Source organism: Rhodnius prolixus, unplaced genomic scaffold (assembly GCF_049639745.1).
Source record: "Rhodnius prolixus isolate KJV_2025 unplaced genomic scaffold, Rpr scaffold_1, whole genome shotgun sequence".
Classification (NCBI taxonomy): domain Eukaryota; kingdom Metazoa; phylum Arthropoda; class Insecta; order Hemiptera; family Reduviidae; genus Rhodnius; species Rhodnius prolixus.
In genome coordinates this window covers 56,058,250-56,085,437 of record NW_027411581.1, presented here as the reverse complement: position 1 = coordinate 56,085,437, position 27,188 = coordinate 56,058,250, and the positions used below count along the sequence as shown (strand labels likewise).

Sequence of the window (27,188 nt, the reverse complement as noted above, 5' to 3'; positions counted from 1 at the left end):
TTAAGTCTTCGTAGCGAAATGTTGCATCTAAATACCTGTATATGTCGTCAAACATTCGTTTCCTTTCTAGTACATAACGTGGACATATCATTATTATATGTTTGAAATCCTCCTCATCATTGCAATCTACGCAAAGAGGAGAGGACCTCTTGTTGATCCTGTGAAGATACCCACACAGCGTGGTCCGCTCTCAGCCTGCTTATTGTCGTAACTACCCATTAGTGACAGTTCCCTTAAACCATTTTGTAGATCATCATTTTCCTGAAAAACTTACTGTGCACTCATGTTTTGATGGCTGTATTTGCAGACATTTTGCACAATAAGAATTTTTTTTTAGCTGCAATGTCTGGGGACTGGATCCACATTATGTTTTAAACTATCCTGGAGCAATTGATCTAAGTGGTTTGATCGAAGCACTGCCATTTAATTCTCCTCATGATTCAATATTGGATGATGGGTTATCTCGTCAGAAGATGGTTACGAAAAAACAGAATATATAGTAACAGACGGTTCTTTTTATGAATAAAATAAATATTACAATATAGCTGTTCTTTTTCTCAACAGCTTCTCACTTGCAGACACACCACCAGCAAGTTGGTGCTCTTGCCAACCGTGTAAAATCGATATCAACTCGATTCTTCTCCCGCCAGCCACCTCACCCTCTGTAACTCTGCTACCCCCCAAAATGTTGCCGGTAGTTCCCTCTTCTTGTGAATCTCCTCCATCCATTCAACTCTCACAGTACCTATATAGCGGAGGGTTGTAATGTTGGGTTGCCCTTGACTACCGGCCATGGAAAGGAGACTGCAATGAGGGTGTATATATATCACATGCGCACACAAATACAAATGCTTGCTGTAAATTTTGTAAATAGGTGGCGTTCGTGTGGCTGTGTGGGTAGGATATGTGGGTAATCTGTCACCTAGACCAGGCTGAACTAGGAGTAACTATGGGACAAGAGGAAGAAGAAATGAGAATCGAACTAAGACAGAGTTCTCTATTTCCCTCCTCAATAACAGCTCTCTCTTTCAGCCGAGGGGAGATGGAAACATTCTCTAGCCCAGGTTTCCTAGGCAATGCCTCACCAAGGCCAGCCAAACAGGGAGTCCTCCTGAGTTTTCTTCCCTTTACCGAATACGTAACTAAAACTCCTGGCGTTTGCACCATTATTACCTAACCCCTTTTCGAACAGTTCTACAATAGAGTCCTTCATCAGTCATTCTTCCCCATAAACCTTCTATAGCGCCCTAGGTGATAGCCAGAAAACACCAACCCACACCCCCCCCCCATTCTCCATCAGTGGCTAAGAGCGGAGGGGAATTATCGAACCCTCTTCATCACGCCTACCATAATTGCTACCGGAGGGGTTGATTTAAGCCCTATGCGTACACCCTTTGCCACACGCGCCACAACTAGGGTGTGTGCTGGGATGCTACACACCCAGCAGTTATATAGTTTGTGGAAGAGAGGAACTTCAGCTTAAATAGAAGTTCCGTCACTTCATTTTGGCCACGTGAACTTGATATAAAAAGAATGAAGGGTTGAGAAGACTCCCTTGAAGCCTACACTCGCCCTAAGACTTCAAGCTATCGCCTAAACACTAATATAAGTAATAATGATGCTCCTCTTCCAACGTGCACCCCCCTAATCCTGTTATAATAACTTTTTTTCCTCCCTCACGTTACTGTTAGGTAATAAATATTGACCTAACTTTTAATTAAAGTAATGAGGCAAACCATTTAAAACAAAAACCAGTTACCAATTCACCCAATAGCAGTGATAACAATCAGTAGCCCATCAGTAAGAGTTTGTTCTCTATTGACAGAAAGACTTGTGTAATAGTAAAACGTTACTGCTTGGTTGGAGGGTGGCTATGTAATCTTAGCGATATCTCCGACCAAGCATTCTATCTTATCTGCAAGAAATCAATCAGCATTATCCTGGTTCCTGTCTATTTAGAGAAAGAGAATGGCAACCCATATGTAGGACTTCTCAGATCTTAACATTAAATTCACCCTCATTCTTTCTATCATACCACAGTAATTACATTTTCATTGACCGTGTTCAAGCATTAAATCTTATGAACATGATCAGTTAAGCGGCTAATATCTGGGACTGACATAAACTCTAGTAATACGAGTAAGTAAATGTGGCTGGTTCATGCTGCTACCAAATCACCGCAAGCTTACACTACACTACATACACTACTACCCCCGCAAGAAAAATCTTTCGAATACAAATTATTGATTCTTATACAACCAGCATATCAAGATGGAAGTTAAAAATTGTTGTCGCTATTGTCGGAAAAATCAGTAATTTATTCAGCATTTTCGTTTGGTAGATTTTCTTTACATTGAATTTTATGGGAATTTATTTAATTTTCTTTAAATTGTAAAGTTGGAAAACCGAAAATTCTATTACTAAATCAGCATATTAGGACGATGACCGAAGTAGGAGCCCTCTGAGAAAAACATTTAGGTGGATAAATAATGGTAGAAATAGAAGAAAAACGTTGAAGTTAATTCCCAAGATATCCGCGAAAAACTGAAAACATTACTAGGAAAACTCACTTTTCTCTCTTTCTTGCTGTGTGTGTGTGTATTTGTATTTTACAGAATATTTTAATTTTAATCATTCGATTTTATTGGTGCTACTCTTTTTTTTTCTTTTTAAATAGTTTTTCATAATTTTCTTTTAAACTCCTTCAGTAACAGGGATACACCTAAGGGTTTAAATAATTCTCCGAGAAAATTGTTTTTTTTAAGCCGGTTTTTAGGGTTTGAACACTAGAAGTTAAGCTTTGAACACTGGAATGTCCCTTCAAAACAAGTTATCATTCCGTAGGCTATATGATATCAGATAATATTAGGAGATTGATGGTGTTCAAATTTGGGAAAAGTCGGCTAATCAAAGGTAGAATTTTCCGTTGAATAAACTTGTATTTTCCCCCCCTAGTTTTTCGAAAAAAGGGATCTTTGAGATGTGCTTTTAACTTGATAAGCGAATTGTTTCCATTATAAGTAAAGTAATCGCCTATTTTTTCAGGCGGGGCTTAACGTTCAGCTACCAATTAGGTGTCGTGGACGGAGGCGACTAGCAAACATACATACATACTTCACTGTAAATTTCCTTTATTAACCATTAAATAAAATCCAAGGCCTATGACCGGGAATCGAACCTAGTACAACAATACACATTAGCTTCGCAGGTCTCACCTCTAACCGCTCGGCTACCGTGGCGTCTGTTTCCATTATAATCAAGAATGTACTTTTATTTTCCAGAAAAAAGAATAAATGGTTCAAGGCATGTTTTGCTTGAACCTAACCCTAAACTTGAAACCCTAAGATTTGAATCAAATTCACACTACCACATACTCATTATATTCCTATCAGCTGATGTTATTAAAGCTACATAGACACTAGTAGAAATAGTAATTTAAAATCATTATAGAAGCAGTGATTGGTTTAACTTTCTAATCTTTAGAGATAAAAACGCTTAATTTATATTTACCTATGTAGAAAACTTAAATTGTTAAATCAACACAGCACTTAGAGCTCGCAGCGTTCGTAGCACAGAAACAGCATTATTTATTTTAATCAATAGTCAATAATGCAATATTGAGTGTTGAGAGAGAAATGCCAATTACCTTCAAGCAATGCACTTTCGTTATACGGGATGCAGAGTATTTATTAGCAGATTACTAGCAATACTGGGAAAGTCTTGCGGCTTATTTCAAGAGGAACAATGGCACTTAGTATTGCTACCATTGATTGATTAAATTGATTCAATATTGCAAGTGGAAATTGAATTCCTGATTTAATTGTATGTTAGTTTATTCTTAGCCCCAATTAATAGCGATTCAATTATTATTCTCTAATTCGTAATTTGAAATAAATAATTAGAATCCTATTATCGGTTTTGTTGGGAAGTAAAGCTCGCCTGAAAAAAAGGTAACGCGTTACTTTTACTTAATATAAGTAAAGGTCCACTCCTCTTTGCGTAGATTGCACTGAGGAGGAGGATTTCAAACATATAATAATGATATGTCCACGTTATGTACTAGAAAGGAAACGAATGTTTGACGACATATACAGGTATTTAGATGCACCATTTCGCTACGAAGACTTAATATTCTCCACCAACATCTATGTGCTTAAATCTATAGCAGAGCTAGCAATGAAATATGAATGTATTTAAAAGTTATAGCCGATTAGAATGAATGGTAGAAAATGATTAGAGAAGGATTACGTGATTTTAATTTCGGTTAAGCTATAAGGATGGCAGGAATATATGTAGAGTACTGATCCATCCATTAGCTGTAGGTTTGTATGTAAATAGTTGTGCATATATAGTAGAGGGATGAATGTGTGAAGCGAATGTATATTTATAAGTAAGAATGGAGAGTGAGTGATACTCGTATTCTAGTGATAAGCACCTGGACGATGTAACTAGGTAACCATAGTAATTGTGAATCCCACAAAAAAAACATCATTTCTTTTAAGCGCAGAAACTGGCCGGAAGTTCGCTCTAGCAAGAACAGTAAACTGTTTTAATACCTATTGCAACCCATTAGACAGCATCTCTGAATCAGGATCTAGCTGAACTCCGGAGACTTAAGATTCCCCTAAAAAACCACAATAATCAAATTTTCTTTTACTTCACTTCCCGTTGGAGAAATTTAGCTTTTTCTATTACAGAATTTTCACCGGAAAATGCACTTTTTCTGGGGGGGGGGGGTTAAATCTTTAATCTCTAACGTTCCACTTCTGAATGCTGTCCTAGTCTATTATCTTTGTAAAATATTAATTAGCATGTTGTGTTGGTTAACCAAAATTCTGAGTTGGCTATTCACATTTTTAAAGTTTCCTGTACTTATTCTTGGCTGTGTTTTGCTTTTGAAGACTGGTGTGACTCTTATAGAGCTATTTTACTGGCGTTTGGAATCGATCTTCTCAGATAATACTAATTTTAGAGGGGTTCTAAGGGAGCTATGACGCCATATTTTCCACAAAATGGTCATTTTTATAATACTAATGAAGTGACAATTAAAATAGTGAAACCATCTCTTGAGAATAATGCAGCTTCTAAATTTTCAAGCAAATTTCATTACGCAAACCGCGCTAAGAGAACACAGTTCAAACTAAGTATAGTATTCGTATTCAAACGAAGATTTTTTATTTATTTTATTTTTATAATAAATATATTTATTTCCAAACATACGAATAAAGGATAAAATCACATTCTGGAAAGCAATAAAATATCTAAATTGGCCCTGAAGGCAGGATCAGCAAATACAGCGAGTGACGTCGAGAACCAATCTTATATGTATATACAGAGCTACGGAAATAATATAAAAGCAGTCTATTGGATCAAATACGCGTGTAAAAAGATTGAATATATTGTTGAGAATAATATGAACGAACAATATGCGGACGGTGGAGAGGGTTCTCTCTCATTCTATCTCTCATTGCCCATTCTCTATCATACCACCAATAAGAGGAAGTATTGCGGTCGTATCAATTTTATAAAAATTAATTTTGCTCCAGAATATTTGAAATTACCTGAATACAGACAGAAACTTTAGATGATTCACCGCTTAAAAATAGTGCTGCACGAGAAACGAGACAAATCTCGGTCTCGTCTCGGTTTTTCAAATATTAATTTTTAGCTACAAACTTATAAAATTGTGTTCTTTATTAATAAATAATCATTACGGGTATTGAATTAATTATTAAAAGTTACGATTTTATTATATATGTTCAATATTACTACATCTATTTGACTTCGAATTACATAAGTAAAGTAAGCAAAGTAAAGTAATCGCCTATTTTTTCAGGCGGGGCTTTACGTCCAACTACCAATTAGGTGTCGCGGACGGAGGCGACTAGCCTATCGAATATACTTTACTGTAAATTTCTCATATTAACCATTAAATAAAATCCAAGGCCTAAGACCGGGAATCGAACCCAGTACCACAATACACATTAGCTTCGCAGGTCTCGCACCGCTCGGCTACCGTGGCGAGCCCCTTCGAATTACGTAATTTTTACATAAATTCACTAAATTTCACTATTCATATCATTCATTCATTCAATTTCATAAATTTCACTATTAATAATCTAATACTTTGAACTTTGATATTATTTGAATTATATTTTAGAATTTTAGAATTAGTGAATTTGAAAAAAAAGACTATCTATGCACCTAAAAAATATTGCCACAAATTTTCGTTTTTAAGATACACCTTGCCCAAATTGATACATAAAAGAGCTTTTACTGAGTCAGAAGTTAAAGAAGATCTTCTATTGGTCATTATCATCGCAGCTTGCGAAAATAATCTTTCCGATGGCACTGAAGTTACACAGATACTAAAAATATCTTTTGCCATTCTAGACAAATTTTTGAAGGAATTCTCAAGTGTTTTCCACCATTCTAAAATGTCAACGTCTACTGGTGCTTGGTCTAATTTGGTGTAATTAATTATTTCTGTCTTCCATGCTTCGGTGATATTTGCTGATTTTTGAGCAAATGGTGCAAAAATATTGATGCAGTCGTCGTCGTCGTCGTCAAAAGGTGAAGGTCATCAGATTCTTTATCTTCACCAACAGCCATAACTAATGGAGCGGGAAGTTTGTATTTTTTATTTCACGAATCGACTTGTTATAGGAGGCAGATATGTTATATGAGTCTTTCATTTGGCGCGTTTTTAACATCTTCTTGAAATTATATAAAGATATATAACAGTAATAGTAATATATGATACATTGAGGTGTAAGTAGTTGTCTTCTTTTACACACATTTTCATTACCAATATATAAATTAAAATAATTATTAGAAAATAGTAACATTTTTTGAAAAGATTATTAATAGCAAACCGCTTTTAATGCTTAAACAAAAATTCAAAAAACCGAGACCGAGATATCTCGACGAGACCGAGACCGAGACCGAGACTTGAGCGACCGAGACCGAGACCGAGATCGAGACTGCATAAAGTCTCGCCTCGTCTCGGTCTCGTGCAGCACTACTTAAAAATACTCAATTCGCCTTTTAAGCTGTTGGCGGTGAAATGGAAAATCATTAACTCTTCTTGAATAATCCTGAATAATTATTCATTAATTTTAAATGATTCTATTGGTAAGAGCAAGCTGGAAAATGCTTTTATCTCGATATGAGAATGGTAGAGAATGTGATGGAATGATGTCGTCCGCTTCAATTGATCTGCCTCCGTATTTGAAGTCTTAACGAGCAGCAGCCCTTTAACTAATTCTTCTGTCGCATTCATTTTCGCGGATGATATCACCAAAGCTGCTGCAACGCTCATATAGTAATAGCAGATAACCGATTTCTATAGAGATTTCGCGATTTGTCAGCGGCTAGGCACTTTTCATCTAAGTTGAGGAAAATTTTTGTTCAAGAAAACTTCTTGAAAATTCGTAGTTTCGGTTATCTTTTATTTAACTTTCCTGTATAGAAACATTTTGGCATTTTAAATGTAAGAAAAGGTAAAGTTTTAATTGAATTTTTATCTAAAATAAAATACTTCAATCTCACTATACTGTGATATAGGATACATGATATGATACAACCATTGCTCTCTGCATTAAAACCTACAATTACGAGCACATAGCCCTTTCAGGTGCTGCCAAACGTTTGTCACGCTGTTACCTGTCCGTACGGGCGCAGAGGCCCAAATATCTGACTGAAAATGATTCCCCACGCGTTCAGCAAGCAGAAATACCTAAGTGGAAACGTTGATAAAAGCCTGAGTTGGTAAAAAAAAAAGATTTGCAAGGCGTTGGTTTTTCTCGCACGAAATAAGTTTCTTCTGCCTTTATACTGCTACTTCATTCAAGTGCACGAACTAGTAAGTTTACTAGCAAACGTCATCAACCGAATGTGTGCCTTCACTAAAAATAGTTATTTAGTTTTACTATAGAAAAGAACTTCCCCCCAATTCACTACGCCACCTTAAACATCTTATGCGTGCTTTTTTGCCCCTCCTCTCCCCAGTTTCGGGTTTTTATTCATCCTCAGGCGTTATTTAATCAAAATATAAAACAATGAAGAAAATTCATCCAATTAGAAATTGTACACACTGTAGACAGCCACGAGACTGTAACATTTGTTTTTAATGACTGGTTCGTCTCAAATGTTATTAGATAGAATAAAAATTTGGCCAAGTTAATGTAATAGTAATGCGATTTTAATTACATTACAATTACATAAATTATATTTCAGCCAGGCGAGGAGTTCTTATCTACAAAAGTAGAACAATCTTCTCCTGAAGTTAATTTGAACTTCCAACGACTTTTCGTCTTTTCAATTACTTTAGAAACTAAGTTAATATTCAAGGACTTCGTAAAACGTTTTCATTTAGTAAAAAGTAATTTTTCCCTGCAGCCGTTTAATAATGTTCCAGTTATTAAATCTAATTTAATAAAGTTACACTTTTTTTGAAAGTGAGATAGAATAAAAATTTGGATATGACATAGAATTCAGCTGTAACTAGCTCTCATAATGCGAACAGAGACTTCACAAAAACAATCCTCATACATAAGGAGCAAAAAATACTAAATTATCAGGATCATTTTAAACTACTAAGGACATTTTGGATATTTACAACTGTTCAATCAAAATAGTTTTAAGTCAGGAGTGTCAAACTGTCGGCCCCCCGACGCAACTTTTTGTGGCCCACAATGTTCTGAAATAAAATTAAAATAGACAAAACTTGTAATGAAGAAAGTATCGCTTACGTAGATCAAAGCAATACTGAACACAACTATTGCCTCCCTCGTTAATCCTTTAGCTACTGAAGACCGAGTATATACACGTAGCCCAGTGCCTTACCTGGAGGCCTGCGGGCTTGTATAAACACGCTGACTCAGTTTGGATGCGATATGTCTGCCACTCTAAGTGGAATTCCAGAATGATTCTGTTTTAAAAGGCAAAAAGAAGTTGGGATTCCCAAAATATATTCTTAAGTTCTCAGTGTTTGAATCCAGATATAGGAAAACTAGTACGAGAAAAGCGCTGGCCAAGTTTCAAGGTAAAAAAGAATAATATTCGTTTTATAAATACTATTATATAGTGTTTTAATTATTCTATCCATATTCCTGAATCCTCACTTCAGACTAAAAATTTAACATTTGTAAATTGTGGCCCGCGCGAATCATGCCTGTAGCACCCAATTGACCCGTATTTTAATCGATTATGACACCCCTGCTTTAAGTAAATCCTAACTAAAGTGTAATATTTTATTATTTAAACTATCTTTCGTCCAACTTTTGAATTTACGAGTATAATTACTAAAACCTGCACCTTTAGTATAACCTTCAGATCAGCTTGATGTGACGTATTGAGTGCTAACCTTTAGGCTCACCACCCAGACCCCTTCCTAACAAGAATTAGGTATTTTAATGGTATAGATTTTCGATTTTCATCTGAAATATTCGTATCCAGGTTTCCTAATCAGGGAAAAATTTGGTCTTTGACTCTGTCTGGAAATAAGTAGCCACCATGAATGGACAAAAGAAAAATTATAGCGTTCAAATTTGATACTTTGGTTTAGGTGCTACAATTTAATGAACAAATTAAGCTGAAAGGAAATGCCACTGTATGGCTTTTCTTTGCAAAATTTTCCAGGGTAATTCATGCTAAAGACTTTTCCGAGAGAAGGTTGGAAGGTGGCTTATCTCTAAAGTGTCTATTTAATGTAAATGTACTGTCTCACCATGTGTATAATATTATTTGAAAATAATTACGTTAAATTGCAAATTTGAACAAAATCATTTTGACCAGAAGTCCTGATAAAAAGTTACCATGAAGTCTTTTAAGTTATAACGAAGCTTTTGCGGTGCTTAATGGTTGTCTTTGAAGACTATGGTAGGAGGCGGAAAGCTAAGATTTATTTTTCTACTGTGTTTGATTCTCTCGGACTAGGCCTTTGATTTGCTTTAATATGATAATAATGAGTAATTTGAATCAAGTACTTTCGCTAGACGCCTCCGTCCATGGCACCTAATTTGGTAGTAAGAAGTAAAGGCTTGAAATAGCGCGATTAAGCTAGGAATAAGTTTGAGAAAAGAGAGGAATTCGATTGAAAGTTTAAACTACTGTGGAATTGCTAAAGTCTTAGGTGAATGAGATCTTCATAATCATGAGAATGGACGTAGTTGGAAATCTAATGATAGGGAATCAATCATCGTTCGGGAATGTACCAAAAAAAAGGAGAGCATTTTCATTGCGTGAGTAAAGTATTTTAACACGCTACTTTAGTAGTCAACTCTCGAGAATACAAAAATAAAACGCTTCTTCACTTCTTTAAACACGGTATATGATAAATAAATATTTTTTGAAAAAAAACGAGCAGTTCGCGAAAGGTTGATGATGTAAACATAATCATCCGACAATGTAAACATTGCTATAATAAACAGTCTTGTTAATAATATCCAAAAGGCAGTGGAGCGATGAGAGAGAGAGAGAGAGAGAGAGAGAGAATGAAAAGTATTAAAGAAAAAAGGAAGAGCTTTAATAACACCTTGAGGCTATTGTATTAAAGTAAACACAACAATATAGATTAGAAATGATAGTCTTAGATTAGAAGACTAACTTCTAGCTTAGTCTAACAGGAGGACATATCTTGATGATTGGCTGGAACCCCCAGGGCGGCTATCAGCTGTCCTGAACTATCTACCTCCTCCTACAGTTTGCATACCTCCTCCAGTTCCATCGCCTACGCACGCACAAACTCTCGCAAGTCCAATCTTGTTTTCTCTCCCAGCAGATTGTAATCATTATTTATTGTTTGTACAATTTTACTTTATTTCTTTGTACTTTGTTTCTTTGTTAATTGTCTTTGATATATTAATTTTGTATGATGATTATGTTGATGGTAGATTTAAAATGAAATATTTATTTACTGATAACATTGTTTAAATTTTTGAAATTTATAATTGACAACTCTGATATGCAAAGTTATTTACTAGTTATGATCTTTTTAATGACGCGTAATAATGTTATTTATATGTGAAGTTGTTATTTAAACAAACAACGCATACTTGATTCAATAAATGGTGTACATATGAAGGTCTCCTTCCCACACTTGTACAAACAACACTCTGGTCATTTCCATACAACAAAGAAACTTCCAGTTCTTTCTTTTAATTTGGAAATTCAAAAACATGTCCATTTATTAATCTTTTTACTCAGTCACTATATTAGAAGAATACGACGATTATTTAGAGAGAAGCATGGGGTATAGAATAAGCTTTCATGCTGCGACATCTGCCCTATCTTTATCAGTTTTAATTTTTAGAGGTCGTTCAAATTTCAAACCTTAATCTCTCTCTCTTCCTATTCGTCAGATTTAAATAATTTCTTCACCAAATTGTAAAGAGAAGTTTCCTCTATAACCGATATAAATCGCAATATTCTAATGATAATAGATAATGAAATATTGAAGGTTAAAAATTGGATGTTTTCCAAATCGTTCAAATTTCAAACCTTAATATCTCTCTTCCTATTGGTCAGATTTTTTATTTTGCAAGAAAGGCTATGTTTAATAAAAACATATGACTCCAGTGTAACGTAGTTGCAAGTTATTAAATTCCAATTTTGATGTCAAATTTTGCGTATTTAGTAGTTAATTCTTGCTTTTATATTTTGCGGAATTTTAATGAACTCTATCGAGCCGTATTTGAGTTATCAGCGTGAGAACATTTAATAATAATTTAGACTAAAATGACGTGAGTTTTGTTTTTATCTGGAACTGATGTAGTGAAAAATACACCATCATGTATCTAGGTGAATCTGCCCATACATTTATCTATTCAAAAGGTTTCAATTCATATAAATGTAACCAGAATTTCAAAATGTAATTTCGAATGCGAGACATCTTCCTGCTAGGTAATGAATAAAAAAGCGGAAAGAAAAAGTTCTTATTTTAGAAGGGCCAAGTTGAAGGGCTCCCCCCAAAAAAAGATTTCTCACGCACTCCCCCTAAAATCAAGTAAAAAAAAAAAGAAAGAGAAAACAAAAATTAAACTTTAAATACAAATGGTTCATTGCTGAGATGGAAGGTTACACTAAAGCAGAAGTGGAAGGTTTGTTTTTGTACACAATAATATATAACCCAAAAACATGAAATCAAGAAGCTCCATTTGCCATACGAATGCAATTTAGTGCATTTATTTTGCAATAAAGGCTACCTGTTTAATAAAAACATCCAGTGTAACATAGTTGCAAGTTATTAAAGTAGAGAATGAAATATACGATGACAATATTTCAGCGAAAAAATACGTCAATCAATTGACAAAAACAGCTGGGAAATGGCCAGTTGTTTATGTAAATGATTACTCCTACGATGGAGCTCGGTCGATTTCAATGAAATATTAATTAGTTAAACCTTGCTGGTTCAGATTGCGGCAGTTATAGTTTTTAAAAATAAAATAAAATATATTAGACAATAAATACCTGGGCAGTGTGTTTTCTGCTACATCGATCGCTCGCTCATCTTCTTTCTGTGGACAGAAAAATATGTATCAAAGTCGATATACAATTTCATTCATTACATTTAATGTGTTTGAAGGAAGTGTAGATATGATTTATTGTAAGCTTTTATACTTTAAGCAGAGGGGATTTGAAGTGGCTCATTATTTTTCTGGTTTGATGTTATTTTAATGGAAGCAAGAATTATTCAGGTTTTATGCGAGGTCTGTAAATTAAGTAATGAGACTGATTTTTTTTAAATTTTTTGATTCAAAATGAATTACAATTCTATATTGTCACCTTCAAAATAACTTCCTTCTGAAGCCACACAGCGCTAGAGACGTTTCTTCCACTCCTCATAGCAGTGCTCGAACTCCGATACTGCAATAGCCTTCAGCTGGTCGGTTACAGCCGTTTGAATGTTTTCGACTGTCCCAAAATGAGTTCCCTTAGGGTGATTTTTCAACTTCGGGAAGAGGAAAAAATTCACAAGGACTCAATTCAGGCGAATAAGGAGGCTGAGGAGCCACAGGAATGTTTTTACTGGCCAAAAACTCGTTTATTGAAATTGCTGTGTAACAAGGAGCATTATCATGATGCAACAACCACTTGTTCTTGGTGTTTGGTCTCACACGAATGACCCTTTTTCGAAGTTTTTCAAGAACCTCTCGGTAAAAGTGTTGATTGACCGTTTGACCTTCAGGTAGAAACTCTTTGTGGACGATTCCGTGGATATCGAAAAAACAAATCATCATGCTCCTTGTCAAACAGCAATTTCAATAAACGAGTTTTTGGCCTGTAAAAACATTCCTGTGGCTCCTCAGCTTCCTTATTCGTCTGACTTGGGTCCTCTACCCGAAGTTGAAAAATCACCTCCAAGGAACTCATTTTCGGACAGTCGAAAACATTCAAACGGCTGTAACCGACCAGCTGAAGGCTATTCCAGTATCGGAGTTCTGAGCACTGCTATGAGGAGTGGAAGAAACGTCTCCAGCGCTGTGTGACTTCAGAAGGAAGTTATTTTGAAGGTGACAATATACAGTAGGTTGAACTATTCATAGGAAAGGGCGCTTTTCTACCTCATTTGTGACATTAAAACGTTCAAATAGTCGATAGATTCGTAACCCTTCTACAAGAATAAGATCTTATAAGGAAGAAATATTGTTGCTAATTTTAATAATAATATTTTTTTATTGTTATTAATGTCGACCTGGTGACCAGGTCATCTTCAAAGCAATAGAACATTTCACAGAAATAAATTGCAAAGAAACGTTTATAATTAAATAATTTGTGCAAACTATTTATTTATATCAAAGCAATGCATTGTACTTTGTGATATGTTTCTGTAAATATGTTCCATGTCCCTGAAGATGACGTAGTCACCACGTCGAAAACTTAGCACAAAAGAAAAAAGCAATAATGACCGAAATCGGTAATAATCTTTCTTATTTTTGGATTAATGAATCCGACACCAAAAACTACGAACGATACTTTATAAAGATTTTTATAATTTTTAAATGTTAATTTTTTTCCTTTAAAAATAGTCTTAACTCGTAAACAGCCTAAATTAAAGTAAGTTGAAGTTAATTCATTTAATAAATATTAATTTACATCTTGGATTTCATTTGAAAGATGAATTTCGAAAATTCGATACGATTGCATTAACCACCACTTGCTGTGAGTAAGAGATAGTAAAAAAATATGTAAATCCGAGGCAAAAATCTTAAGCAAGAATAAATTAGATTTAAATATAAAAAAGAGCTTAGAAGGTGACAAGAATAAATTATAAAATATTAGTTTGTTATGAAAAATAAAAACAAATGTATCTACAAAATATATAAATAAATAAATCTTTAGATAAAATAAAAAAGCGATGGGATTAGCATAGTAAGTAGTTCCAATTATTTAACATAATGATGAGAAATTGCAATCCAAGGATGTAGGGAAGGATAGGTGAAGGGTAAGAATTAGATAGATTACAACGGGTTAATACTGTCTTTCTAATTTAGAAACCACAGGGAAATTAATGATCGTATTTAAACAAGATTGGCAACACTGCATACTAGATAGTGTAAATGTTTGTGTAAAATGTTGTTTGTTGAGCTCTTACCAAATTGTTGTCTCTAAACAGCAACATTTGCCAGCTGGAGCACACTGTTTGCTAAATGATTACTGTGGTGAAAATTAATGAGAATGCAGTTGTTCCTCAAATTAGCTGGATAGTAATATTTGCCTATGTTAGTATGTGAGTGCATAGTGTATACAGATCTTTCTCTAAACATTTCCTTCTGCCTTGCAGAGCGTTTTACAGGGTGAAAGCATTAAAATACCTGGAAATCCACAAACACTATAACATCCATAAACTATGTGGAATAACTATGACAGTTTTCCCAGCTGAGTCGTAAATTAACTAAAGGGACATGTCATACAGGTAGAAAGACACCAGCCCTTCTTTTAGTACTGTCATAATTTTCCTGAAATGGCAAAAGACAATAGAAAGTATGCCCTTTTTAGCAGTGAGAGGACTTCATTGTAAGGGTGGGTTTGGTTTTAGTCACTAGCTCCTTTTTAAAGGTTAAGGAACCTTTCATTTATTTATTTGGCATCAGTACTTTCTAGGGTTTTAATTAGATGTTTTAATCATTAGGTCTTAGCATAATCTGCTGTAAAAACTTTTCGCTTATTGAATATATCCGTCTTACTGTAGTAAATGTTACTCAGACTTGAAATTGGTCTTTCTTTTACCACGGGCATTGCCCGAGTTTAAAAATTAAATATTTGTTGGAAACGTAGTAACAATGGACTGTGCGTAATGTTAGTAAAAGTTAAGTATGTCCGTGAATTTCAGGCAGACTTTACGTCTAACCTGTTTAGTGGACGGTGGCGAATAGCAAATTGAATCCAAGGCTTAGACCGGGAATCGAACCCTGACCCCTACAATGCAGCTTATCAGTGCGTGCCTCGCCTCTAACCGCTCGGCCATCTTAACAAATGGTACGAGAGAGAGAGAGCAAACTAAATTGAAGCCATATTTATCAAAATAATTGTGTTAGCTTTTTAATTTGTTATGTAAAGCAATCATGAGTGAATATCAATCTATAAATTCATGAGGCGCTACGTTGTTTACAAAAAAGGTAACAACAAGAACAAGAACAAGACCAATTTTTGAAAATGCCGTTTTTGCTCATTTTCAGCAACTTTTTTCTCAAAATCTATTATATCTGTGTTCTTGCAAAAAAATTACAGTCATAAAGGAGGATTTGCCCTATATTATAAAGAAAATTTGGGAATTTTATCTTTTATAGAAAAAGAGAAAGAAATTGTCAAAGTTGGGTGTTTTTCAACGTTACGCTTTTTCGTGTAGTTTTTGACGATCAACCCTTATAAAACTGTCCTACCGGACAGTTTTAATCTTTAATTGCTTTTAATAAATATAAGTTAAAGAATTATATTGCTGACACAGTAGTTTGTTTTTATTGGCTCATTTCCCAAATAGTTATTTATTAATAAACAAAAATTTATAATACACATTATAGAAAATTTAGCCACATTGCACAAAGCGATATATTTGTCTAAATGGGAGTGGCTCCAAGCCAAATCCACCTGTGCAGTACGGAAGGTTTATTCTAATTTAACGTCGTAAGAAATGTAGGTGCTAGAGAGGATAAATTGTACGGTTGTGGGTTAAGAGGAGTGGGTATGTGGGTACGTTAAACTCACATTATCACCTCTTTAAATTGCCTAAGGAGAGTATCAGCAAGTTGTTCGATTTATTAGGCTGTGATGCCCGTATTTACTTGCTTTCAGTAGATCATTGAAGCTAATGTTTTGAAACTCATTCTGTAACTCCTCTTGAGAGGAAAGAAGTATCGTAAATATCAAAATTTTCGAAATTGATTTCAATCGAAAAATATATTTTGAGAATTAAATGAATCAATATATTTTAAAAAATTAAAAACTTTATCAATCAAGTGGTTGATACGAGTACACTCGTACCACTATCAATCTTCTCGAATATTTCAATTTTTATTCAATTCTTATAAATATTATTCAGTTCAAGAGTCTGAACATTACTTTGAAAGGGCAAATTAGGGGAAAGCGGGTCCCCTCCTTTCTCAAAACCAATAACATTTATTGTTTTACAAAATTTGATAATTGAAAATATGGTTAGCTTGGGCCGTGGCTCGATAATATCGATGATTTTATCCGATGTTGTAGCCGTGTGTTTATCGTATCGTATCCCTGATCGGGTTTCAGAGTTTTCATCATGATGGTTTAGGGATAGAATAAACTTGCGTGCTATAACGGATATAATCAATAATTTGATAATTGCCTGAAAGCAAGTAATGGTGACCTTTTTTCAAAGTACTTCTCTATCTCAGGGCTTTCTTTTTTTTTTGTAATTTAATAAATTTTAGGTGCATGAACATCTAAGGACATTGGTGCCCGGAGCTTTTTCAAGGACCCAACATTCTGGTCATGGGCGCCACAGTAACCGAGCGGTTAGAGGCGAGTCCTGCGAAGATAATGTGTATTGTGGTACTGGGTTCCCGGTCTTAGGTCTTGGATTTGATTTAATGGTTAATATGAGACATTTACAGTAAAGTATGTTTGCTAGTCGCCTCCGTCCACGACACCTAATTGGTAGTTGGACGTTAAACCCCGTCTGAAAAAATAGGCGATTACTTTACCACTTTACTTTACATTCTGGTCTTCTTCTAAAACATTATTTTAATTTTGTAAGATTTTTTTTGGCCAGCTAGATTTCTGTCGAATGGAATTATAAAACCCCTCTATACCTTACAGAGACCTAACTAAATCCCTATTACCATCAACAATTAAACACCCAGAATAGAAGAAAGATAAGATTTATTTCTGAGAACTCCATTTTGAATGTCTCACAACAACAAAAACCTCCCACACTACTTACTTAATTAATTAAAAGTTACTCAATATTCTGGGTTCAACTTTTTTCCCCCTAAAATTAAAAGTAGAATAATCTATCAAAAATAAAATAAATAAATGAGTCAGGTCATTAAAATAATTAATGATTTTTTTTTTGTTCTTAAGTCATTTGTATAATTCAAGAAAAATTAATTATGCTGGGATAATGCGTGGGCATTAAATAAATATTAATCATAAATAATTAATAACCAGTTATCCTTGTTTGTATATTAATTAGAATAGGCGCCATATTACAGCCATAGAACACTGGCAGAATGTTTGTTACAAGTCTGCCTTCTTTTTTTTTAATTTTTTTAATAAATAAAATTTATCTATTTATTGTTTATTTTCTAAAGTATTGACACTACTTTATTGGGTAGAAACGATATTTATTTTGAATGGCGAACAATATTCCAATTCTTGAAACTCATTCACATTTTATAAAATAACATTTGATAAAAAATTGTGTATATCTGTATTTTGAAGATAGTATGAATTTATATTATCCTTAAGCGACCGCAAACCATTAATATCTAGGGTTCAAATAGCGAGGATTCGGTCTAAATTAAAAACTACTCCGTCTTTACGTCAACGTTTCGACAAATTGTCTTCCTCAGGGCATGGTTATGTGAGTTGGATGAGTTACTGAAAAAAAACACAGTCACAGTAAACATGGAGTTGTTGTTTTTTATTTTGACCGAATCCTCGCTATTTGAATCCTAAATATAAAAAAGCTCGGTTAGTAGGGTATTATGTAGGTAGTGACGATTTCAGAGTAGGTGTACGGGAAGTATCCACCAACTGCACAAGACGTGCAGGAACAGTAAAGGAAATATTCACTTAGTAATACCGGAACAGTCAAGCTGTTTCTTTACAACAATTTGAGATTAAATTGCTTTCGTCTTATCTGTAAAGTTGTGAAGACTAAATCGGATAGTTGTATGATTGAGATCTACGATTAAGAAGTCGATTTTCCGCTCTAATCGAACATAAATGCTTTCATGCGGCTTCAACGAGCTTTCATTTAAACTTATTAAACTCATTGCAAACTTTTAAATGTACGCACAATAATAAGAACATTCCTTTTAGACTAGTGCTCGATCCTAGGACTAGAAGATTGACGACTAACTTTAACTGTCAACTTCTTTCATCCATGAATATAAAAGCTGATGTTCTATGTTCGCAGGAAGTGCTGAAATGCTGTAAAAAAAGAAAAAAATTCGGAAAGTGAACCGGTCTCTTGAGAGTTTCAAATAAGCTTTTGGAAGTTTGGAATTATTATCCTAAATTAGGAAGGTAAGTCAAGATTATGTAGTATATTGTTCTTAACCTAGTCCACAATGGCAAAGTGAATAGTTCTCGATTTTGAAAATAGATGGGGTTGCTATCGATGAAATTTTTTTCATGTTGATACATGTGTAGTGGATGACGTACATCAATGGTCAAATTTAATTTGTCGTGAACAGGTTTCTTATTTAGCTTTTTCTATTTTTTTATAAAGAAGAGGTTTGTGTTATTTCGTTGAAATGGATAAAAAGAAAGACTGGAATATTGTGCGGTCTTAAAATTCTTTGTTTTTATTTTTTTAAAGTCAGCGGGTGCTGTCCTTAATTTTTTGAAGGTTTATGAGGAAAAGGCTGCTGATTGTAATCGAAATCTTTGAGGGTATCGTAGCTAGTTTTCTCTCTAATATGCCATTTCAGTATAATGTACAGTCCTACCATTTGTATAATGTTTAGAGAGTGTTAAAAGTCCAACAAGAAAAATCCGAGAATTTAAAGGAAATTTCAGGAACATAACTGAGAAGCCAATTTCTTTATATTTCTATTATACTAAGATCTTTAACTTTGAAAAAAAACAAATAATTATAATAATAAAGTTCGTTGAACGTCATCTCTGGGTAAAGACATTTCCAGTGGGTATTTAAATTTTGTTTTATTTAAAAAAAATAAAATAACAATAATGGAAAAATATCAGCATATAAGAAGTCAAAACGTGTTTAATGTAATATTCCCTCGGTGGTCTAGTAAAGATGAAGTTTTATAATACAGAGTTAACAATACAGTCGCTAAATATAGCCGACTGACTACCATGAGCTAGTTGGGTCTGCGAGAATTTAGTTTTGCATTGTTTTCTGTGTTCCTAACAACTCTCGGAAGTTATAAACAAATAGAAACAACCAGAGTGAACAAATACTAACATCATCACATTTCCTCGCACATGTACATTCTAAAACAGTTAATGTCCAGCTACTTAGCTACAAACTACCTTCTGTTGCTTTATATATTTTTTATTATTTGTGTTTGTATATATACATGTAGATGTAGATGAGTGTGTGGTAGTAAATAATGTATACAGTGTTTGTAGTATTGGTCACGTACCACGGAGTGAGCGGTGAGCAAGTTAAAATATCGACTTATGGTCGTCTCACACTCTGCAGTGTGACGTTTAATATAACCAGTGGTTGGCTTATCCATGCAGTCTTCTAGCTGCAACAATAAACAAACTCTGAACTTGGTAATAAACAAAACGTTTTAATGGCAATGAACTGTTCATTTTTTTTTTTTTTTTTTTTTTTCTGAACACAGCAACCTCAGAAGATTCGCATTATTATACTTGCAAGATGTAGCATATTTATTTATTGCAACAAGTGGACTTAGCTAGGATTTAGCTAGAATTGTGGCTTTTGGGAATCAAGTGAACTCTGGAGTGAACATTTTATGTAACTTTCTCGTCAAATCGTTGCCGATCTTTGAAAAAGTAATTTTTTTTCTTTGAGAAGTATTTCAAATAAAAAGCATGCTTATTTAAATCAGATGTCCTTGACTTTATCTGACGTAGAGCGCATGTGCTAGTTCGGTTTCAAACTTGCGTCCATCATTAGAGGTAGATAAATAAGTTTTTAGTTGGTGCAGAGATTACCTTTCGCAATACATCTTTGCTCACTTATCTATTGATAAATCTGCTAGATAACAGTTTGAAGCAGGCCAGGGAAACTATAAACATGCATGCTAAAGTTGCATAAAACCAGTACTGCGAAATTTTAACCACAGTATTTCGAGAAAACTTAGAAAAGTGGAAAAGCGTTCGTTAAAGTGGTATACTCTTAATTTTAGAAACTAATTCTTCGTCCTATTGTATTAGTTTAAGTTGCACATAATATTCATTTAATTATTATACTATTATATTATACAGGGTGTATGCGGAGGAGTGGTCGAAACTTCGGGAGGTGATTCAGCAGCTCAAATGCAACAAAAAATATTCTCTTCACTTTGGCCCGATTCTCAATACTGTCCAAGATATTTGCATTTTTAACTTTTCCGTCGATATTCGCGTTTTTCACAATAAAAATGGCCTCAACTTTTCTATCCTTTATCCTACAACAAATCTGCTTATTCCAAACGAAAGAGCATTAAATAAAAGGACCTTTTTTAAGACAGACGCAAATTATATGCACATACATATGTACTTAATTTATAAATATTATGTCTGCATGCTTGAAATTCTTACCAAAGCTAAAGAAACACTCGTCCAAATTAATTATTGTTCACGTTCACGTGTGTACGCGTGTCTATTCTGTGTATGTGTGCGTGCCTGAGTTTGTATTTAGATAAGTATCTCTCTACAAAAATTATTTAAAACACGGCACATATACTTGTATCTCGTGTACAGATGGTCCCCTATTGTTTTTTATGATAATCTTTCTCTAAGATTGGTTACACTTGTGTGCTTCGAAATTAAAAATAAAACAATATAATAAAATAAAAACATTCTCCTAGCAGCGACGGATATAAACCAGGGCTGACACTACAACAGAGCTCTAATAATGTTCTCTCTTATGCTAATTAAAGTTAATATAAATAGTAGGCGCCTAGCTGTAACCTCCCCCCACTTTGTTGCTCTCTCCTAACCTGTTGTCTTAAATCCGTCTACCGTGCCTTTTAGTATTCTTCTTGGTCTTAATGCTGTGTCTTTTCTAACATTTCTGAGTGAAATATTCTACCAGGTTAATGGCCTAATAATGAAATGGAACAATTAACAACAAACAAGGTGATTTATTTGAAAAGAGTTAAGTCTGGACGTCTCTTTGTAAACAAGATTTATCTTTTTTATTATTATTTTTTTTTTTTTGCTTGTTCCCATCATCACAAAATGTCAGTCTGCCAAAACTAATAGAAACAAATTGCCCATAAAGACCAAAAGGGTAGGTAGATTGCATCGTTGAGATTCTAAAAGATAAGCCAAGTTTTTATAATTTGTAATTTCATTCTTTGAATCAACATAGAGAGGATGCGGAGAAATCGAGTTGATATTTTCGATTTATTTATTTATTTTTACGAATATCTATCAATATTATTTGAATAAATAAATACGAGGGTCGTTTGAAAAGTCCGTGCAAAGGCAGAGAGATAGCACCACTGGCGCGTATCGAGGTTATGTTTAGTTAGTAGCATCTCTTGGAAGAACACACGCCAAGTTTCAGCCAGATCGGTCTATTTCTTTGTGTCTGGCATTCGTTTGAATCGAGGAAGTCGAGTGATTTTCAAAAAATGGACGAAAAAGAATTTCGTGTGTTGATTAAACACTACTTTATGAAAGGCTAAACGCCTCAGGAGACTAAAGAGAAGCTTGATAAACATTATGGTGACTCTGCACCTTCGATTAGAACAGTTTATAAGTGGTTTCAAAATTTTCGGAGTGGCCATATGGGCTCTCTGGACGCCCTGTTGAGGTTACTATACCAGAAATCATTGATAAAATCCATGATATGGTGATGGATGACAGAAGAGTGAAGGTGCGTGAGATTGCTATTGCTGTGGGCATCTCGGGAATGAACGGGTACATAATATTTTGCATCAACATTTGGACATGACAAAGCTATCCGCAAGATGGGTGCCGCGATTGCTCACGCTTGACCAAAAACGAAATCGTGTGAAGTGTTGCAAGGACGGTTTGCAGCTGTTACAGAAGAATCCGCAGGACTTTAAGCGTCGTTTCGTCACTGTGGATGAAACATGGATACATCACTACACTCCTGAGACCAAAGAACAATCTAAACAATGGGTTACCAAGGGGGAATCTGCGCCAAAAAAGGCGAAGACCGTTCCTTCGGCCGGAAAGATTATGGCGACTGTCTTTTGGGATTCGCAAGGAATAATCCTCATCGACTATCTGGAAAAGGGTAAAACTATTTACAGGTGCATATTATTCATCGTTATTGGACCGTTTGAAAACCGAGCTGCAAGAAAAACGCCCACGATTGGCCCACAAAAAAGTCCTTTTCCATCACGACAACGCACCAGCTCACACCTCAGCAGTTGTGGTCGCAAATTTAATGGAAATAGGGTTCCAACTCGTTTCACATCCCCCCTATTCTCCAGACTTGACTCCCTAGGACTACTATTTGTTCCCCAATATAAAGAAATGGCTGGCGGGAAAAAGATTTTATTCAAACGAGGAGGTGATTGCAGAAACGAATGGCTATTTTTCAGACTTGGACAAATCCTATTATTCGGAAGGGATCAACAACTAGAGCAGCGTTGGACGAAGTGTATAAGCCTAAAAGGAGACTATGTTGAAAAATAAAAAAGGTTTACCCCAAAAAATTAAGTAGTTTTTATTTTTGCACGGACTTTTCAAACGACCCTCGTAAATAAAAAAATCTGGAAATATTCATTTTGACTGGACTGGGTTCTGGAAAAAGGTTTATAATTTCTTCTACAGAATAAGAATAAAATTTATTACCCAAATTCCAAATTCGAAGCAAACCTGTTGACGTAATTGGTTTCTAGCGATTTTTTTTTTAAACGGTTTTTGTCGATTTTCTGGAAAACTACTCTAACTTTACACTTAAAAGTTTGCATAAACATTAAGTTCATGTAGAACTATCATTTGTTTCGTTAGTTAGAGACAAGATTAAGGTTTATTAGGATCTTTAAGAACCAAAGGAGATAGTAGTGCAGAAAGAACTAGTAGGGGAAGTCCTCAACCTCTTTAGTCGGGGAGGTTTCGTCTACTACAGCGTTTCCCAACCTTGCTGGTTGGTGGTACGCGAAAAGTAATCAATAATGGCAGACATAAAAAAATTAAATCATAAAATTATCATAGATACGTTTTTTCCTATAATTCATACAAATTATTTTAATTAATAATATTATAAAGTAAAGTTGTTAATATGTACAGGAATAAAGTAAGTCTTCTCAAGATATACGAGAAAATATAATAGCACATTGAACAGGATTAAAATTGTCTTTCAAGGAGTATTTTCCAAAACCCGAAAACACAAATAATAATTGGATTTCAACCCCCTTCTATAAAGAAAATTTAGAAAAAGCTACATCATTATTAGTAAAAGATAAAGAAAATTTAACAGAATTATCATTATACAGAACTTAATAATGATAACTATGTAGAAATCTGCTTAAAGAGACTGACTGTAATGAGTAAGCTCTATCCAAGTAACATTAAATTTAATTTAAAAAAAGTTTTAAAACTAAGATCTTACACTTTACAAAGTTTACCTATAAAGTAAACATGAAAGTGGACGGACACATTGTATTTCTATACAAATAAAGATAATAATAATAAAATAACATACTCGGTTTAACAAATTTCACGAAATACCACCAATTTTACGAAGTGGTACACCACTGAAGCATGATGTACTAACAAGTGGTACTCAAGCCAAAAAAGGTTGGGAAACGCTGGTCTACTAGATCCATGGCTGCGGTACCGTAGGGCATAGGTCCCGTCCCGTTATCTTTAATCGTAATCTTAGAGACAAAGTTCTAAATCTTAAGTTTACTGCGTTTTTATAGGGATTGTTGATGAGTTTTGTAAGTCAGTTTTGTAACATTGCACCAACATGTAGTACTTATGATTGGCCAATTAACATTTAGAAAACTTTCACCAAATTAAATAAATGGACGCTCCTAATGCCAAAAGTTCCAAAGTTAGACAATGAATAGCTGTAATTAGAAATTAATTTGACCCTACTGCCAAGCCCATATTACGCATCTACATACCTTGGAACTTCCTTCCCCTTATCGATGAACCTCCACCCCCCCAATCCACCCAAAAATAAACCACTAAATATTCTAAACTGTAATCTTTACCCGTGTGAAAAACGTAATTTATTTGTGAACAATTTCCAAGTAGATTATGTGAAATGAATTCTAATTTGGCACATGTACATTATATAAACGTTTAAGAGATTTGGTGGTACCTCTAAACTGATTAGCATGCAACATACTCATCAGTCTGGAACTTTAGAGGCAAACTATTAGTTTGTTTTTTTTCGGAGTGTTCCTTTATTTGGTTAGCATTATCTTTATTATTGATATTAACAAATGTTATGAGGAAAATCTTAAATGAAGAAATACGTTAACCAGCAATCTTCAAAAGTTCTAACTATACACATTTACTACACATAAATATGCAATGAAGCAAAGCCTTTTTTTGTTCCGTTAAAATGAAAACCGATTCTAGTTTCCGGTAAGTTTGTTCGTATCAAAAGTTCAACATATTTTGTTCTGATCGCGAACCAAATTAAGAGTTATTAACAAAATTTATGAGTAATACGTACATTTGAATGACCATGAATTCCGTTGATAAACCATTACATTCAAAATTATTCCCCAGTTGGTGATTACTATATCCCAGAGCTCCCATAACTTACAGGTGTTTTCAGTAATAAAAATCCATAGTACATCTGGGACACATTTACCCCACCTAGATCATCTCCATCTTCACAGGAATGGTTAAAAATTTTTGTCGTTAAGTATTGGAAACTGGAATAGAAGTTACTCATCATCTCCTAAATGAATCATAGGGGGGTATTTTTCTTTATTATCATTTTAATGGATATTGATGGAGTTTTGGATGTGGAGGGAGTTAACAAAAAAAAAAATAGGGTCTCCTGTATTATTAACTGGGTGTTTCCCTAAAGAGATTTAATGATGTATTTGTTGTCTTTTCTGTGGGTGAAAACAAACTCATTAGCGGAAGAATGAGGTTGTCAAAATTTTTGAATATAACCACGTTCACTTTGTGTTTTTTTTGGATGAATTTGTGAGGAGCACCAGTTGCCTGGCGAAGGAAAAGTTAGGAAGGCTTCAGTTTAGAATTTAGCAGCCGCTTTAGTATCTCGAAATAGTTTGCACTAGTTAAACGGGGGTCAAAGAATTTGTGACAAGCATGACCCGGAAATTTCAGATTTGTAGAAAAACGGATTAACAGAACTGTGCCTTAACAGATTATACAGGGTGAACTAGTAAGTATTGTCCATAGGCCTACTGTATGTAGTACATCTAAAGTGGAGTTCAATGACGTATTGGCCAACTTCATATTTTCCATTGTTCTTGAGTGACGTCATTTTAATTTTTTTGTCTAAAATCATTACTTTTTTCCAATAAAAATGTTATTACTTAGAAAGTTTTAGTCCGAATTCGATTCTGATGACTCGGTTAGAAAGACAGATAAATTTCCTAAAAATTGATACCATTTCGAAGCATAAGTTATTCTCCAAATAGCCTCTATATTCCTCCGAATGATGGAAAAATAAAAGTAATCGAAATTTTTAAGAAAACTCATTAGGCCCTTACGTGATCATTATCAGACCTAGGTGCTGGCACTTTTTATACAAGTTTCCTTGTTTAATGGGCTTTCAAACGGTATATCATTAACTTATGCTTTGAAATGGTATCAATTTTTAGAAAATTTATCTGTCTTTCTAACCGTGTCATCAGAATCGAATTCGGACTAAAACTTTCTGAGTAATAACATTTTTATTGGAAAAAAGTAATGTTTTTAGAAAAAATAAATTAAATTGACGTCACTCAAGAACGGTGGAAAATATGTAGTTGGCCAATACATCATTGAACTCCACTTTAGATGTACTACACACAGTAGGCCTATGGACAGTACTTACTGGTTCACCCTGTACTATAGTTTGTGGAACTAATTACAATTTTGGGAAAAGCACTTACAAAAAAAGAGTTTGAATGTTTTAAAATTTGTTCTATTCGCTGGCCATTTTTTTTTTTTTTTTTTTTTTTTTAATTTTTGTTACAACTCACTAGACATTTTGAGGGCCTATTTCATCAATTTATAATATTGGCTGGTGAGTTCCAGTTGATTTAACGTCCAGCTAACAATTAGGTGTCGTGAACAGAAGCACATACTTTACTTAATGTATTATTTTTGCATATTTCCACTAAACTTCTCTCATTTTTTCACATTTCTTAAATGTGAAATTTATTTCCACCAATGAAATAACCACAGAATAAACCCCTCATCTCCAATAACTCAATTTCATAAAGTTCACAATTCTTCCTATTATGAGTGCAAATAAGAGGAAAATAAAGACAATGAACTCCCTTAATTCAGATGCATATTATATGCATCCCCAGCTATAAATAAAGCTGATCAACATAAATATTTATTTATTTATTAAAAAACCTATAAATAAATATTCAAATATTCCGCATTAATAAAATAAATGAAGGATAGGAAAAATAAGAAAATTATTTAGCGAAGATCTTAAAAATTTATTATTGAAACGCGTGGACGAGTGGTTGTGGTTGTATAAATCAAATATAATTGGCCCAAACAAGTCTTAACAAGACAAGTGTATCTTCTAGTTAGCAAGACCGTGGGGTTACGGCTTAAGGAATCGTTCGCTCTCACAGTCTACAGCATCCACTCCGCAGCATCTTTCTTAATCATTCTCTTACTTTCTATTCTTTCCAACTACCCGA

The 27,188-nt window shown here is 34.2% G+C and overlaps 1 protein-coding gene across 8 annotated transcripts in view; it reads left to right on the top strand.

Annotated features, from left to right (window-relative positions):
• LOC141445982 (frizzled-2-like) overlaps positions 1-27,188 on the top strand; it is a 364,823-nt gene that overhangs the window by 304,885 nt on the left and 32,750 nt on the right. For 7 of the 8 annotated variants that reach the window (XM_074112295.1, XM_074112292.1, XM_074112293.1 and 4 more), the window contains one exon: positions 18,617-18,726. The exons of the other annotated variant lie outside the window; for it this stretch is intronic. The gene's annotated coding sequence lies outside the window, so the exon portion shown is untranslated. The remainder of the gene's footprint in view (positions 1-18,616; positions 18,727-27,188) is intronic. 8 annotated transcript variants of the gene reach the window in all.